We start from the raw sequence: 18,022 nt of genomic DNA on the forward strand, positions 1-18,022 counted from the left end.
ACAAATGGTACTAAGCAGAGGTATACACAAATATTGTAACACAGGAAAGTAACCTCCGTGTTCAAGAGAACGCATGCATCACTGAAGCGGAGAGGATTGCCGGCAACTGCATTAAGCAGAGCAAATACCAACTGTTGATAGCAAAGCCACTCACTCACTGCCACTTCTGATTTCGCAGTGGAAGTGTTCTCGAGTTCTCCTGTAAGGCTCACCTTGATAAACGCTCAAGTTTCTGTCGATGACCAGTGTAGTAGCTCTGAATCAGAGGGTAATTGTAGAAAGGTCTACCCAAACGCGCATCATCATCTACAGGCAATAAAGTAAAAGCAAGTTAAAGAAGCAATATCACATGTTGAAACTAAAACGTTTGACTAAAAAGACAGAAGATCATACGAGCTAAGCATCAAGAAGCACAGGCAAGCCTCCCACTTTGAAAGAAGCCAATCCTCTTTCTGCCTTTGCTAACGGAGCGGTGAGACACAAGACTCAACTCCTTCTTCTCTCAAGTGCCATTTCAAGTTTACAATTGAGGTAGCATTCAGAACACGTACTGTAAGCAGAAGCTCACTACAGAAAGGACAATTCTCAAAGGGAATGGTTTCTTAAACATGTCATGTGAGCATTTGTGAGACAATGAAGGCTGACAATAGACTTTATAATCCACCCAAATAAAGAAGTATTGCCGAGGTGTATTTTTTCCTCAGGCAATGAATAAAAAGTTCCAAACACGCAGGTAATGCCTTTGCTGTAAAAACAAGCATTCCAGGATTTGTTGTGTAATAGTAATTTGTTTCAAATCCCAAGTCTTGCAAGCTGTGGACACAAGCAACTCCTTCAAGTCAGAGGCTTATTGCTCTTTCTAAGGAACATCCAGGAAAGAAACTGCTTGCATTATTCTACACTAGGTATTTGAAAAAAACAGTAAAATCTCCATTTCACCAGCACAACTTCAGCACTGACAAAACATTTACAAAAACATGGCTAAGCATGTGTTCATCAGAATCACTTACTGGATAGTCTCCCTGTTACAAATGTATTACAGTTCATGCTTACCTAAACCCTCTGGAAGGAGACTGGATCGACAGAACCAGATGACCACTCGTGCATACAAAGAAAGGAGGCCAGTTACCACCTGCTTGTTTGTCAAGTCTGTAAAACCTGAAAAAAAGGCACAAGATGATTCTTGTTATCCAATTCCTTTCATTTTTACAAACCCCCTTTCATCATCCCAAATAGAAAGTATAAAAGTAACGTGGTAGACATCGCGGTCTTTGCATTTCTCACTCTGTGGCACCTTCTTATTTGAAGAAAAAAACCACATTCACCACCAAACCAAAAAAGCAACCCCTACAAAGAACCAGATTCACTAAAGGTTCAAAGAAAAAAAACCTAAAGCCGGAACTATTACATACACTCACGAATAAGACATTTGTTTTTCACGTAGTGGGGGATTTTTACCGTAGCAAAGGGATAGTCTTCTTTTCCCCTCAATATGCCAAGGACAAGTGATAACATAAAAAGCTATAGAAACTCAAGTAACTTACTTCACAAGTTACTCATTTGTGCTTCCTTTGTATTTTCTAGCAATTTGCAATACAATATTCGCATGCAATTATAAATTGCTAGCTAAGAATTAAAAGGAATCATTTGCAGCACTACCACATCCAGTTGCTGGAATCTCCACCCAGCTGCTTACATAGCTTCTCGCTGAATGTAGCCTCCCCTACCCACTTGCATGAACTCCACAACCAACTATTTCCCTGAAATCAATGCATATTAAGTGGTAGTCCCAACTTCTCAGATTTCAGCCCCTTCTCCCAGCTAAATTTGGCTGTCTTCCAATCATCAAAACCAACAGAAGCTCATCTTTCCACACTTACAACTCAAGCATAATTCCAAATCTTAGTAAAACATACCAAAGATTTCATATATACGATTACAAACCTTTTTCAGTAAGCTCTTGTGCTTCTGTTAGAAAACAGGTTAAGACCGTGCTCAGGTTGCTCCAAAGCAACTGGCAGTGCTGAAGAGACTGTAACGTCTGCGGGTCAACAAAGTTGCGAGAGCCATCAAACAGCGGAACACCTTTTCAAGAATAAATATTACATCATTAGCCTTCAGAGCAATTTCAGAGTTTCAAAGTACGCTTAAAGAACCCCGTGCAGTACCATATACCGCCACGTTCCTGAATAAGCTCAATTAGAAAGAACCATTTTGTGTTGGCAGAATGACTACACTAGTACTCACATATTTGGTCAAACTCATCTTTTGCATAGATCACTTTCTTCCATGTCCACTCAAGAACAAACTGTAAATTAGCAGCAGAACTTGGCTGCGCTTTAAAAAAAGAAAACAAAAAAGAAATGAATCGACAATTGCAAACTAGAAAAATATATAACGTAAGAACAACGTAAGAAGTATTACCTTCAGATGCCCAATGTTTAATGCATACAGTCAGAAGTTCTAAAGAACCTGTCTGGACGGCAGCTGACAATACCGCTTCTAACTGCTCCTCCTAAACGTAACCGACAAAATAAACTGAGAATCTTACATGCTTTCAATATCTGAACCAGCAACAGCAAGCGTTTGTTTCTAACTGTACACTCATTCAAACATCACACAGTCCACTAGTACACACGCAGCTAATTCCACATTCCTTTTCTTAACTCTAGCCACAGGCTGCACTGCTTGTTGGTCTGAGAAACACGTTAAACTTTCCCTCTAACATTTCAACTTACTGAAGGCTGATTCTAACCTTTATTTGCATGCCTCTGCAGTATAGTCTCAGTTTACCGAGTTCCAATTAACTATTTCCAGTAACATCCTCTGCTAATACCCGTCACGCATTTTGCACGTAGAAGTTTGCCATCAGGAATGCGTGAAGGGGACAGAGCAAAGACAACAGTGCAACGCTTGCACGGAAACGGGGAAGCTAAGGGCAAGCAGCTTCCTAGACTCTGAAGACATGAAGCAGTTCAGACACCCAAAACTTTACCATTTTCTAAAATGACAGAAAAAGACGTGACACATTTAAATTCTAATAGGTTTAAATTGTAGGCTGCTCAAATACTGTATTATAATGCAGTGGTAATCCTTGAGAAGGATAATGCACAGCTATGCACAGACGTGCGATTATTAAGTAGCAGCTTATTTCAGCTGGTGGTGTGATACTTCTTTCAGGTGAAATGACCCTTCACAAAATTTTACTTCTTTCTTTTTGTTTTTTTTCTTTGTTTGTTTTTTTTTATGTGTTTTTTTTTAAACACATTCAAAAGTAGCTTTCCCTTCTAGGCAAAATCATTACATTCAAAGCAATTTCTACACATTAGAATACACATATGATATGTCCATCTTTTTCTGAAAACGGGTTTCAGACAAGGAAACACACCAGATACTACTTACGGTGGCAAACAAAACTCCAAACCCAGCTTCTTGACCCTAATTCTGAAATTTGTCTCACTAACTTTCAAAAGAAATCCCTGCTCAAATGCATAACAAGTCTCTGAATGATATGGCCACAATTCAGCAAAGGTTATTAAAACACGTCTTGGTTGCCCAAGCTATTTCCAAACCGGAGCTGACATCAGAACATCCCATTTGAATGCAAGAGTCTACGCCAGGCTTGCAAAATAAGCAGTCTATGGGCTAGGGCAGCTTGCCAAGAAACTTCTTTTAGCTACCACACTGTGCAGAAGTGTTATTTGCCTTAAAGCATTTCCACAAATCTGGTGAACAGTCCAGTAGACAGGAAGATGAGGGCAGCGAGAAGACCGCTCTCCCCTTCCTACTAATGGCTCCACTGTGTGACGACTAGCTAGCTAATCGTTTAGCTTAGATCCTGCCTGGGTGAAGAGGGGCTGTTCATCACAAAGGCTCCGTCTCTCATGAAACTCTTCAGATGAGAGAGAAAGGTTGGTGCACTGCAAGTGGAAAACCTGTGACGAGGCGGGGGGAGTCACTATGGTGGGACAAAGCAGAGAGAAGATAGTGGGTGTCAGGAGATAAAGGCGATTCAGGTGTTGCAGCAACAAGGGGGCAGGCTAAGCAGAGTAAATTGGGCTACGAGGCTACAGAGGTGAAGATCTGCTTTGAGAGGCTGCAGGAAAGCCTACTGATGAAGGGAAGATGAGGGGGAGCGGTGATGAAGTTGTCGGGCAGAGCTGACAAGAGTAATTGTTTACCACAGCCCAATTCCTTGGAAGCAAGCGATCACGTCTAGTGCAGCAAGCTGATGTTTGCAACAGCTCGCATCCGAGTGAGGCACCCCCATAGTCAGCTACTGCACTGAACGTAATGCTTTGAGAAACCGATGGGGTGAAGGTTGTTGTGAGGGAAAGATGCTTTATGTTGCGCATGACCAGCACTGCCTGCACGCTTCCTTGTGCGTATCTGTGGCACGGAATTAAGAGATGGGTCTCTCAACGCAGATCTCTTAGTGCTGCCCCCACTCAAACTCGGTAGTTTGGATTGAAGAATACTATAACTTCTGCTAACTCAAGTCAACACCTGCATTTCAGTGCAACTTGTGAATAATAGGAAAATCAGATTATCATGTCTTGTAGCCTCTACAGCCCTCTCAGACGAGATGGATGTATTTCCCCCTTGATTCCCTGATACGCACTCACCTGACTCAAACTGGATGGCTGGACATCAACGCGTCTTGGAGACAGCAAGCCAGCTACAAGACACCTGTTGTAGCTATCGTGAATGGTTTCACTTATAGAAGGACCACATTTCTTTAAAAATTTCAAGGCCTGAAACATTAATCAAAAACTACGGATTAAGACAGCAGTATTATTCAGTCACTAAGGTTCTGAATAATCGCTAAGAGAAATAAAAAAAAATGTTCACTTAAATTGTTAGAAAGCTTGCATCAGTAAGCACTACTACGTAGAGTCTTAAAGACGGCAGCCAAACTAACCGCTACGGTTTATAAAAAATATCCTGTAAAACAAAAGGTCAGCCCTTGCAATGCTTAATTAAGTATTCTCTAGCTTCTCTGTCAATACACAGACCTTTTTTTACCCTGAACACTGACACAAAATATATTCTATATAAGCTAAAGCTAGCACACAACTTTAAATCACGCTTTGGAAGACCCTTTCTGTGCTTGTTTGTGCAGAAGTTGATTTATGTTGGAAACACTTAGCGAGCTGAAATTTAATTCAAAATTATTTGTCACAAGCTGTGCAGTGGCTTGGAAGTTTTAATTCGGGCAAGTGCGGGAGAAAAAAAAATAATCGTTTCTTCTCAAACAGTTAAGTAATATTTCATTTTCTCCATTCTGCCCTCCTTTTTCAAGTTAATCAGGCATCAAAACCCTAACTCAAGACTATGGAGGCAGTTCCACTGATGGGTAATGCAGAAGTAACAGCTTTCCCCAACTTCCACAACAGTTTTGTTCCTGCTCCTACAGCAATGTTGTATTCCGCTCTAGACATTCAATCCCTCAGCGTGCTTCAACAGGAGACAGTGGTAGTTCTACAGTCCCAAGAGTGGACCTAAAATGTTACCATTTGCATAAAACTGGCAGGACACCATTGCAATCATGCATGTGGATGGGCAGGATGGGCATAAAACGGTCTCCGACCCTGAAAGCAGTGCAATAGAAAACATAGGAAAGGTTCATCTCTTGCCATTCTCAGTAAAGATACAGTAAAAGATCACCTCCTTCTGGAAGCCGGTGCAAGTCATACGAACAACTCCGGAGCTCAGCAAGCACGTACCATCTGCAGAGACAATGAACGTTTGACAGCCTTCCATACTCTCGCACTTAGCTTATGACCAGTTTACGTTTTGTAAATAGCAGTATCTGGAAAGCTGTAACTGAGTACCCATTTTCTTCATCAGATCACTTCCAAACTTATTTTTTTGAAAATAATTACTGTGTGTAGAAATTTTATCTCTAGTACTATTGAGGTGCTCTGCTCTGAGCTTCAGTTCAACGTCATTTCATTTGATGACCATCACCACTTCACAGGCTACATTACAAAAGCACCACAACCCAAAACTCAGCAGACTGTCAGATATGTGTCACAGTGTTAAACACCTTGTTAGTACAACGTAATCAAGGGTTGGGCTTGTGGGCGTTTGGGGCTTTTTGGTTTCGGATGGGGTTTGAGTGACAAACAATGAACAGGAGAACCAATAAATGGCATTTGACCTCACTTTAAGCTTCTCACTATCAAAAGCAGTGAAATACCTACCAAAATTGTAGGAGCTTGGATGAAAAAACTGCTCAGGTGGTGGACGAGAAAGAGGAACTCCCTGACTTAGACTCCGCTCGTGTACCAGAATATCCAAAATGGGGTTTGGAGAAGTCATGCTTATTACAGTATCCAGTGACCACAACGCAAAATAGGGGCAATCATGAAGGAGTTCTTCTGGCCTGAAAGCAAGCAAGTGCATAAGCTAAACACCGACTTCCAAATGATTGATTTGTAGGGATATTGAAAACAACTTAATAAAAATATACCTTAGTGAATCTGGCATTTGAGCACTATACCAGCAATTAATGTCAAATACACCCAAGTAAGCAGATGGTTTTCCCTGACCACATGTATTCACTTGCCAGCTGAAGATTGATACACTGGTGTCAGGCGATATTACTGTAAAAGACAAGACATTGTTTCTTGTTTGTAGAAAATAACGCTATAGCTGATATGTTTAAAACACCACTTCCTATTTTGGCTTAATTCTGTTATATCACTCACAAAGCACAACACTCACTGAGAACAACAAAAAAAATTTACGGAATAGCAAACATCTCTGTGACAGGTTTCAGTCATACTGCCCCTTCTTCTGGTATCACTCAGCAGGCACTACTAATTTCCAGATCGGACTCAATTACAGGTTTTAAGAATAGCTCCTTTCCAGCACATTCAGAATGAACGAACACACTTATCACACAAAATAAATACAAAAAACCCAAACCCAACAAACGGGAAATTGGAACAAAGATTTTAACATAAAACATTCACAATGTTATACTCCAGTTCTCTCAATAAGTGGAATGGTTTGTCTTCTCTGGGGAGAACGCATTCTCCAGATGTAAGCAAAGGATGTGGTATATCATTTACCCTAGTAGAGTAAGGAAGAAGGCGACAGTTTGTTTGGCAAAAGGTTTCTCTGTTCTCTGCTGAATTCATCATTACGTTTAGGGATCCTCACACACTTTACTATGTTTCATTGTGAACATCTGTGCCGCTTCCGTTTTGTAGCTGCTGCAAGTGCCTTTGAAGATACCAATTATTTTCATAATTCAGAAGACAGCTTCTTTGCTAGCCTCAACCCACATCCAACAGCAGCTCATGTGTGCCTAGAACTTAACTCGAACAGATTCTGAATGAAAGCTAATTAGAAACCATCAGAGAAATTACAGGTATTTCTCCATGCCTCATGCTTCATAAAAAGGAGACAGAAAGGGGGTTTGTTGTTCTTATTTTGGTTTGGGGTTTTTTTTCGGGTGTGGTGGAGTGGTGGTGTGTGTTTGTTTTTAACAAGCTTTTAGGAGGCACTCTCCTCAGAAACGTGACACAAGTGGAGAAAATCCAAAGGTGTTTTTGTTCGATTTTGACACACTGTTGATAGAGGATGGCATCACAAAAGAGATGCAAGTTGCCGCTTCAGGACTAAGTCAAAGATGATAAACAGAAGTAGCCTAGAAAGATCATGCAAGTGTCTTCTTTGTAAACATCATACATCAGTAAAGGCCAGTCAGAAGAGAGGGAAGGTGAATAATGCAGTCAAAACAAAGGGCCATGGAAGTTATCACTGCAGCAGGCTCAAAAATACGGTCAGAACATAAGTGAATTTGTAAACCCAGAGAGGGACATTTAATTACTGCAAGATAATGAAAGACTTCGTAAGAGTTTTAACTGTGTATATGGACAAGGAAAGCTATTGCTATAAGAACTTGCAGGTGTAGGAACCTATTAGATTTAGAGAGGAAGAAATGGACAGGCAGATCATAGAATCGTAGAGTTCCTTAGGTTGGAAAAGACCTTTATGTTCATTGAGCCCAACCCTAAAGCCAACTGCCAAGTCCACCACCAAACCACGTCCCTAAGTGCCACATCTCCCTGTCTTTTAAATACCTCCAGGGATGGCGACTCAACCCCGGGCAGCCTGTTCCAATGCTTTGTAACACAGTCAGTGAAGAAATTTTTCCTAATACCCAACCTGAACCTCCCCAGGTGCAACTTGAGGCCATTTCCTCTCGTCCTATCACTTGCTACCTGGGAGAAGAGACCAACACTACACCTCGCTACAGCCTCCTTTCAGGTACTTGGGGGGAGTGGTAAGGTCTCCCCTCAGCCTCCTTTTCTCCAGGCTAAATAATCCCAGTTCCCTCAGCCACCCCCGTAAGACTTGTTCTCCAGACCCTTCACCAGCTCTGTTGCCCTTCTTTGGATGCGCTCCAGCACCTCAATGTCTTTCTTGTAGCGAGGGGCCCAAAGCCAGGCAGCTTTCCAGCCACTCTTTCCCAAGCCTGTAGTGTTGCATGGGGTTCTTGTGACCCAAGAGCAGGACCTGGCATTTAGCCTTGATGAACTTCATACAGTTGGCCTTGGCCCATTGAGCCAGCCTGTCCAGATCCCTCCACAGAGCCTCTGTAGACCCTCAAGCAGATCAACACTCCCACCCAACTTGGTGTCATCTGCAAACTTACTGAGGGTGCACTCAATCCCCTCGTCCGGATCATTGACAGAGATATTAAACAGAACTGGCCCCAATACCGAGCCCTGGGGAACACCACTTGTGACCGGCCACCAGCTGGATGCAGATGCAGACATAGGTTGGAACAGGGAAAGAAAAATTCAGGTGACACTCCTAAGCAATGGGGAGCATCATCTTACTGTTCAAAGACGACAGCTGGAGGAATAGAACGACTGACAAGCTTCATGCAGGTGACCCCACCATACATCGCTATAGCATGTCAGCAAGCATAAAATACTACTTATTTTTTCCTTTAAAGAAGTCCCATATAACTTAAGCACCCATTTTTTCTTTTTAAATAAGCCCAACAAGCTAGTCTGCAAAGGTATTCAAGACTCACAGACTGGGGTACAGAACAGCATTCATTGCTTAGATTCCAAAACTACTTATTTTAGAATAACCAAACAGGGACATTAGAACAAACCTGCATTAACGCTATCCTCTCCGTCGACACGTTTGGGAAGTTTTTCTACAGTCTGGCAGCTAAGTAATTTAATATCGCTGGCCTGCCCGCTCAAGGGAAAGACTCCACCTGTGAGACCTAAGCTGTATCTTTCGACACAGTATTCCAGACCCTGGGGAAAAAATAAAAGGAGAGAGAAAAGGTCATTTTGAGATAAAAACATACATTATAGCTAAATGTGAAAGAATGTATATATGTATAATATAATATGCATATTGTACCGTATATTTCCCATGAGCTTATTTCTGATGGCAAATAGAAACTACATCTGACATGCAAGAGAATGAAGCGTCAAATAGTAACGGGCTTTGCACATTTTCAGAATTTAGCATTTCCCTCGCTAAAATTTGCTCTGCAGTATGCACAGTTCATTCTACTTTATCAAGTAACTTTGGAAATAACAGACATGTGCAGAGTAGATAGGAAAATCTAAACCATCTCTTTGAAAAACTAGCGCGAAGCCTAAGCGAAGAATCCCATTTTTATTACAGAAGGAATAATCACCAAACACAGTTTATAATAAAAGATGTCCTGAACAGGTCCACCGTGCCAAAAGACCCTTTTGTCAGATAAAGTACTACAACTCCATCAACCTCTTAGAGATGAATTTTAACCGCTAGAAATTTCAACTTTTATTCATCTGTGAAGAGCCAGTCCCCCCCCAAAGTTAGGGCCGAGGGGAAGGGAAAAAAGATATCAAACAATTCCTGCCGAAGACAACTTCTGAAGCAAAACAGCGTATTTTAAATTCTCCACTGGGGCAAGCAAATCTAAGTTAAGGAACTCCACTGCGTGGAAGATGTTAAATAATGACTTTATTGACCCGTAAAATCTGAAGACAGTTTTCAAATGAGATGCACTCGTCAGACTCTGATGTGGACGTGGGGGCTGCATACTCTATCCACCTGCAAGCATCATGCAGGACAAATGTCAAGGTGCGCTCCATGACCATGGCCGGATGCACTAGATTTCAAGCTTTCTTTCAAGCTTCTGTGAACTCTCTTCAACGAACAAGGGTCAACAGTAGATTCCTCCTCCTTTCCTCCAATTTGGCCTGGCAATTGGGAACAACTCTTAAATTTTCTGCCACGGAAGACGGACAAGAAACTTGACTCAGCCAGTCACGCAGGCAGACAGTCATGTAGTACTGACCAATCTGTGGCTACAGGGAAGTATTCCGACACTCCAAGTGTCCTCTGTAGAACACAGATCCTGTACTAATGCTTCTTCTGGGTTTGTTTCCGGGGGGTGGGAGTTGTTGGGGGGTTTTTTTGGCAGGAGGTGTTAGCAAGTCTTGGTATGAAGCTACATGTGTAAGTGGCTCATCTGGAAGCTAGCTGAAGAACCTGACTTTTCCCCCCAGAGGTCCAGCTGTTTTGTTCTCTCTTCAACTACCTTGTGAGATTGGTTCCTGTTTCAACCTTGCACAACGCCCATCACAGGAACGCAGGAACAGCAGGGGAGTAAAATATCTCAAAGGCAGAGACTGGTGCCTGACACCTCTTAGAAGCCTGTGAATGTATTACTGGTTGCACTGTCTGTAGAGGGTTAAAAGTCTCACACTAACGACACCACAGCTTTCTCAGGTCACAAACGCAAACCACATTATTTAATCACTTTGTGTGCTTTTTTTTAAAACCGGAAATTTTAGCAGACCCATTTTTCAAAGCTGCTGAAACATTTCAACCCTCTGAGGTGAAATCTGACACTCGTCACACCTTTTTCAGGAGAAGAAGATGACCAAGGCAAAGCATTGCCAAATAGTAAAAGGTCCCCCATTTTAACATTAAAGCGTTGAGACAGAACAAAGTAGCCACGCGAGGAATGGATATCGACGACTGGGTTTTCTTCCAAAGCAGCACACAGTACAAGGTCTTTGCCACTGCTAAGACTGTAGCTACAAATAACTTTTGAAAGAGGATAAAGCAAAGCAGAAGTTCAAAAGTGAAACTGGAGAACGATTAAAGCATCTTTCTCCTGTCGACCTGCCAAAGTGCTTAGAGCACTACAAGAGATGCAGCAGCATAAAACATGCCCAAGAAGACTCAGCAAAAGATTGGGGTTTCAGTCACCTCTGAATTTTGATGGTAAAAATCACCCCTGACAACTTCACTGATACTCACATAGACAAAATCACTATTTTCATCTTTTCACATACGTGCACGCCTTACCTCATACATGACTTGTCCTGGGGCCAAGCGTTTTCTGTCACCAAATGCTAACTGCAACAGATGTAAACTCACGACGTCACCTTCACTGAAAAAGGTAGAAATTAGGACATTTGATTACAAAGCTGCTTTAGAGGCCTTGTTATCATTTTATTAGATCTAGACTGATGTTTTCTTGCTGAAAAGAAAAACACCACTTCCCAAACCATCAGATAACTGGTCACGTGCAGCCGCTACAACACAAAGGAGGACATTTGGACACTAACAGCTTCAGGGGCAAATGCTAACCATACAATTTGAAAGCTTTAATATGTTGTACGGACTACAAATTGTTGCTTTAAAGTCAAACTTAAAAAGACTGCCACTCTGTGAACGGCTGAGCTGATTAAATAGCTTGCTGATGCTGAAAGAGAGAGATCTTTCTCCCCTTCCCTTCCCTTCCCACCAAAGTTCCAGCCCCTCTCTTGCATACACACGCTGCACCCTTCCACATACTGATTCGGGTCATTAGCCCAGCAGGAAACCATTGACTTTGCGGCTCAACAGGGATCGGTCTCTGCCAGGTGAGCTGGCCTGGCTCACAAAGGCTCCAAAGACCGCGCAAGTTGGCACAAGGTAATCCGCAATACTGTCACCTCCCTCCTTTAGGGGCAGCCGGCTGTCATATTGGCACGTTTAGCGCTCCAGGTCTGCAGCCCCAACTACTTTGAATGGTATTTTCATACCATGGTGCGAGTACCAAACAAATCGTGAAGCAGTCCTCAAGAAACAAAGGAAATCGTTTAAGAATGCAAGCACAAAGATACAGCCACTGTTGCTTTGCCTTCTTTCAGAAGGTAGGCACTAGTAGGTCCCTCTTCACATCTGTTAAATCCTGTAAAAATTGCAGTGTAAGCTTAACACCTTCCACACCTGAGAGAATCTCCTGCACGGCTACATAAACAAAACAAAGATACATGTATCAACGGTATGTGAACAAAGATACAAAAAAATTTAAATGCATTCAGTGGCTTATAGTAACTTTTTATTCACCTTTCTTGTGTAGACTGAACAGCCCACAAGTAGCAACAATTGCGAGGATCATTCTCAGGCTCCTGAAAAGTAACAGCATAGACAGGAATCCTTCCTCCTTCAAGCTGAGAGTGGTGCCTACGTGGTTGGGGAAAAAAAAAAAAAAGAAAGAAAGAAAAAATGAAAAAAAAAAAAGGAAAAGGGGAAAAGAGAGAAAAATAAAAACCTGTGAGCCTACGATGAGCCCTAACTGTTTGTAGAAGGGTAGAAGCATCTTCTGAGAAAAAAGCTTATCCTTCCATGCTTATCCCCAAAGTACAGAAGGTCACACTTCCATCTCAGACAAGTGAGTCAGGGAAGTGACTACTTTTTATGCAGCAGTCAAGAGCTGAGGAAATTACTGTCCATCAAATGCAATAACCTGGGTTTATATCCTCCTCTGCCTAGGGAGGAAGAACATAAACGATTACTTCAGCTGCCAGGCAAAAGATTGTTCCTCCTGTTCCAGCCAACTTCAATATTGAACTTAAAATGCAGCCTATCTTCTGAACAAATTTAAGACAGGGCCAAACACAAGTACTTTCTCATTTCTTTACTCGGATGCTACGTAAAGCATTTTTCCTCCAGACTTCTGAACCTTATGTGTACCTTCACAATCTATTCTTGCCACCCAGTTAGTCCTCCACTGTCTATTTATGCATCCAACAGTTTCTGGTGAGTCACTGCAGGTTTGCTTAAGCCAATCCCTATCTGAATTTGGTCACATATTTCACGTGTGATTGCCCTTTGGCAGATATAAAATCGTCTCTTAATTTTTCTATTGCTTATAGATTTACATGCCCCTTATCCTCATCTCCAAGTGTTCCAAGCAAATTTTCATTCACACGCAACGTTGCCTCGGAATGGGTCAGTCCCCTATTTTGGACAAGGCTGACATGTAGGAAAGAATATCTTTTCAGGCACGGATCAGCTATTGATTTTTCGTGTCTCACTAGTTTCATCCTGGACGCTTTAAAGAATATTATCCCCAAACCCACATTATTAACATACGTAAGCTTCTCAATGTATGCCCTAATTGCAGTAGCTGGTTCTGAAAAATCATTCCTAAAATCTGGTTCATCAAAACACACACGTTTCCTGGCTTCACTGAACACTACTGATCGGACAAAGCGTCTTAGAAAAATGAGCTCCACCGCATCCTAAACTGCTTGACGTAACCCCAAGAAGCATGCTTTCCACAATCCCTCGAGCCACAGGCACAAGAAGGAAAACAATCCTAGTCCACTGGGGAGAAGGCGGTCCACTTAATCCATGTATGACTTTTAATAGTTATTTCAGAAGAGGATTTCTAAACATCCCAAGATTATACCCAAAATTTCACTCCCTAAAATGTTCTCTTTCATGAACATGCTTCCGTAAGCAAACAATTGAGACCCCTGCACCTCCGGGCATGGCCAGCTGTAAAGGCCTACTTACTCCCTCTTCAAAGTTTTCATATTCCACAGTGACAGGCAGCCATCTGAAAAACCCACAACAAGCTGATTGCTTCTGCTTATGTAGTACAGGGTTGATATTGCTGTTCCTGAAGGATTTTGTAGTTGAAAGCAGAGATGTCTCCCTTCTCTGGTCACAGCTTCTCTTCTTTGTGGAACTTCAGCAGGAATTCTAGTGACAACTTCTAGACCTACACACACAAAACCACGCCATGAGTTAATGTGTCAGGCCATTTAGGCTGCATTTTGAACACTGACATGACAACACGTCTCATCCAATTCTACCGTCCCGGGCAAAATACCCATTTATGCAATGCTTTCTTTTGTATGTTTCCAAAGAACAGAAGAACTCTCTGATCGGACAGGTATTCTCACTCGTATTTTAAAACCAGGTAAGAGCGTAACCTTCGTAGACAAATTCTTCCTGGGCTCTATAAATCACGCGTTTGGGCCTCACGATGAAGCTGGCTGAAGCGACACCAACTCCTGAAGCCATTCTTGTAATAGCCAAAACAGCATATGCAATCCAAATATGCAAATTAGAGATTTCAGTCATCCAAATGCACGATTTTTGACAAGTCGGATTCATTTTAACAAGCAAGCCTAAAATTTGCCCCAAGTCAACCCACAGAAGCAGAAGAACATTCCCAAGAAATAGGGCGCCTCTGACACAACTTCCTCTCAGGCAGCTGCACTGACTCACGTGGTAAAATTCCTACACCTCACTGGCAAGCATCATAGTGACGTACGGATCTTGGTGGCAGGGGGGCATTTATAACATTAGAAGGTGTATTAAGCCACTCCCATTTTTAATCAGGTCGGGACTATACCAAGGCAAACCACCATCTGTAACCAGCAGTCAGAAATGCCTGCACACTAGTGTCTTCCAAGTGGGATGCATATTGTTTATACACAAGTTTTCCTACTCTCAAATTCAAGTTTAAAAACTGCAGGCTTACCCGATGCTTGTATTTCATTCTGACTGCAAGAGAAATCATCCAAACAAAGGTCCACCAGAAGTAGGTGACCAACATCTGTAGCCACTGCTGCCACTCCAAAGAGCCATCGCAGACTCTGATGTAGGTGCCGAGTGCTCACGCTGGCTCCTCCGTGATTAGTTATGGGTTCTATAGCAGTTACCTACAGGAAAACTGCAAGCTAGCATTTAAGCTGTTTGACAAGCTGAACAGAAATCATTCAAAAGTGAAGCCGGAATTAGCACATCAGAAACAAGAAAGTAAATGCAGAGGACCATAAGACTTAAAAGCAAAGCATTGTTTCCAGTTATATCAAGAAAAAAACAATATAGTCAATCTTGATGTTCTATTAACTTGCACTGATTCTTGTTTACATTAAGATAATGAGACTAGGGGACATTACATCATTGGACTTCCTGGGTTACAGAAGACAGAAAAAAATGAGTAACATTCCACCAGCCTCTCCCATCTACACAAACACAATATTCAATAAGCAGAGATTCAAGGACTGCAGGTTGAAAGTCAATCGTTCAACAATCCGTCAGGTAACTCCCTAACGGCTCTTCTTTCCTATCCTAAGTCAACATAAAAATCTGTTCTGCTCTAAAGCCACCCGCTTGCTAGTCTGAGATTCAGGGGAATGTGTCTAAGTCATTTACAGCACAACTATGGAAGTTTCAGATATTTTAAAGACAGTATTTCTAACATACATAGAAATCAAGCATTTCGGAAATGTATGTTACAGACACTGGGAACAGCGGGGGTTTTTTTCCTTTTTCACTCTGGCCAATAAAAGATAGTTCTCAATGCCTTTTTGTGGCAGTGGAGAATTAGGTAACTATGTGCTCTACCATAAACCCAGAAAACTTGTTTTACAATCAGTAAGCTCAAAAGATAACGGTACCGTTAAGCCCAAGAGTTTGCACCAAGGCTCTCTTGACTGGATACTCTGAAGTGACAGTCTGCACTAATGCAAGATAGAAAAAATACCGCCTACAAATAGACGCTCCAAAGCTTCTCCTGAAACAGGATTACGCAGCACCTGACAACGCAAAAGCTTCGTTCCTCCGATTAAAGTGTACGTACCCTTCCTGGGAGAACAACTGCTTTAACCACTCTCGATATTCCAAGGTCGTACAGACAGAGAACACTTCCCTCTGCTTCTTCCAACCCAACCAGCAGTCCCGTTCTCTTCTGCCAGGAAAAATCCTTTACCACACGAATGGTGGGAGGCTGTTTCTTTACTCCACGGAAACGGTAAGCAGAGCGCCGCTCTCCCGTCACAGAGCTCACTACCTCCAGTTGAGGACCACACGCCAGCCATGCCAAGCCATTTCTCCCTGTAAGAGAAAAGAAAGCTGACTAAAGCAAATTTCCAATACAAGACTGAAAACAACTGAAAAATCACAGCCACTGCCCCTTTCCTTCACTAAAAGTACCCAAAAGGGAAGACCGACTTCCCTAGTTGTGGTCAATTATTCAAAATCACCCATGGAGATCCTCCAGCACTACCTCTTAATATTAACAACCTTATTATTTTGCATTTCTACTTGTCATTCCCGCACTGAAGGATTTGGACTGCTTGGGATGAAGATGACAACATATTGATCTAGAGACTTCATCCCATATTCGGCTTGTTTTGGCTAGAAATCATCTAAATACATACGGGAATACGAGTCTTAAAGCACACTTCAAAGATAACAAATCTAAACCAATTCATTTCTAGTTTATTAATTTTACTTGACACACGCCTACTTGGGGCAGGGATTTGGACGGCAGCAAGAAATTATCGTCAAATGGGCACTGCATGAGTACATCTGATCTTTTACACGGGCTGACGACAGAAAGAATTTAACACATTTTGTTTCACGGAACAAACTCGGAGGAAGTATTAACTCAATTACTGCACTTTCAGTCAGGTAGATGGATTCCACCTGGTCTAACAGAGCCTAGACAACCAGGTAGGCACCCAGCTAGCTCTACTTGCGGATCACCTAGAAAGTCAACTACCTAATCTGCTTAGCCACTTTCAGCAGCTCTCCCTGGGTACTCATCTGCACCCTGTTAAATACGTTGGAAATATGGCTGCAGCGCTTAACAGTGTTATCCTCTTCCTTTGCTGTTTGTATTCAGACTAGGAAAAGAAAAAGCGAGGGGGGGGGGGCGGGGCGGGGCGGGAGGGGGGTGCCTCTGTAACGTTGTAGAAGAACTAGTTCCGCATGTGGTGTTATGATGGTCATAGAGCTTGAGCTGGTACAAATAAATAGGGCCCAAAACAACACTATCACTTTTTTGAAAACTGCCTTTTATTTAATTAACAATTGAGTGACCACAACATTGAGGAAGGCCCGCTGACTCAGCATGCTTAACTAAATTATTTTAATAGCACAAGACTGGTGAAGGTTGCTGTAATTTCAAAGTTTAACTATACTAGTTTTAAGGTTTTAATATTAGCATTTTTAATAGTTAAAACTTCCTTCCTGTTCTCTCGAAACCTGATGCATCTTAACAACAGCACCAGCCTGACACAGTCGATACTGTGACCCTGTGCTTCAGGTAACCTCCAGGCAATAAGAACTTCAGACCAAGACCAAATTTAAAGGAGAACGCTCACCTCCAGAAAACTTCCCGCTCAGCACAGAACCTAGGGGTTTCTCATCTTCCCCAAGTGCCTCAGTAGTCACCTCTGGAAACTGCAGCAGACTGCTCGTTACCTGAGCTGATAGGTCTCGCATTCTTCACTGTAAATAAAGAAAAAAATGCAAAAACAGACTCATGTCAGCCATAACTGAGATTTGCTTTTTGAGATTGACAGAAGTTTCATCAGTATGCCGAAAGTAATCTCCTAGACAGCTCCTGTAGCTCTTTTCCTTCAAAAAATGGCACTCGGGACAGTTTTTGATCTCACAGCAGAGCAAAAGGAGAATCCTTTTACTTTTCTAATGCCTATGAGATCACCAACAAAAAGCGACACAGGGGTATTGATAAGGTCAATAACAGGAAAAAAAACAATACACCGAGTTCAAGCCTACTCAGATATGCGAGTCTGTAGTAAGATGCAATCCGAGAAAAAGTGTATTTCAATTAGCGCTGCAGTAAAAGGTATGAGTTTCCATTAGTCCTTGCTCTTGATTTTGTACCTCATTATTTATTGCCAGTTGTCTTCTAGTAGATTTCAGGCATCGTTTGTGT

At 42.1% G+C, this 18,022-nt stretch overlaps 1 pseudogene; it reads right to left on the bottom strand.

Annotated features, from left to right (window-relative positions):
- Positions 1–17,565, bottom strand: part of LOC142038055 (protein ELYS-like) — a 35,549-nt pseudogene extending 17,984 nt beyond the window's left edge.
- Between the last annotated feature and the right edge of the window lie 457 nt (positions 17,566–18,022).

The sequence above is a fragment of the Buteo buteo genome, chromosome 12, assembly GCF_964188355.1.
Source record: "Buteo buteo chromosome 12, bButBut1.hap1.1, whole genome shotgun sequence".
In the NCBI taxonomy this organism is placed as follows: Eukaryota; Metazoa; Chordata; class Aves; order Accipitriformes; family Accipitridae; genus Buteo; species Buteo buteo.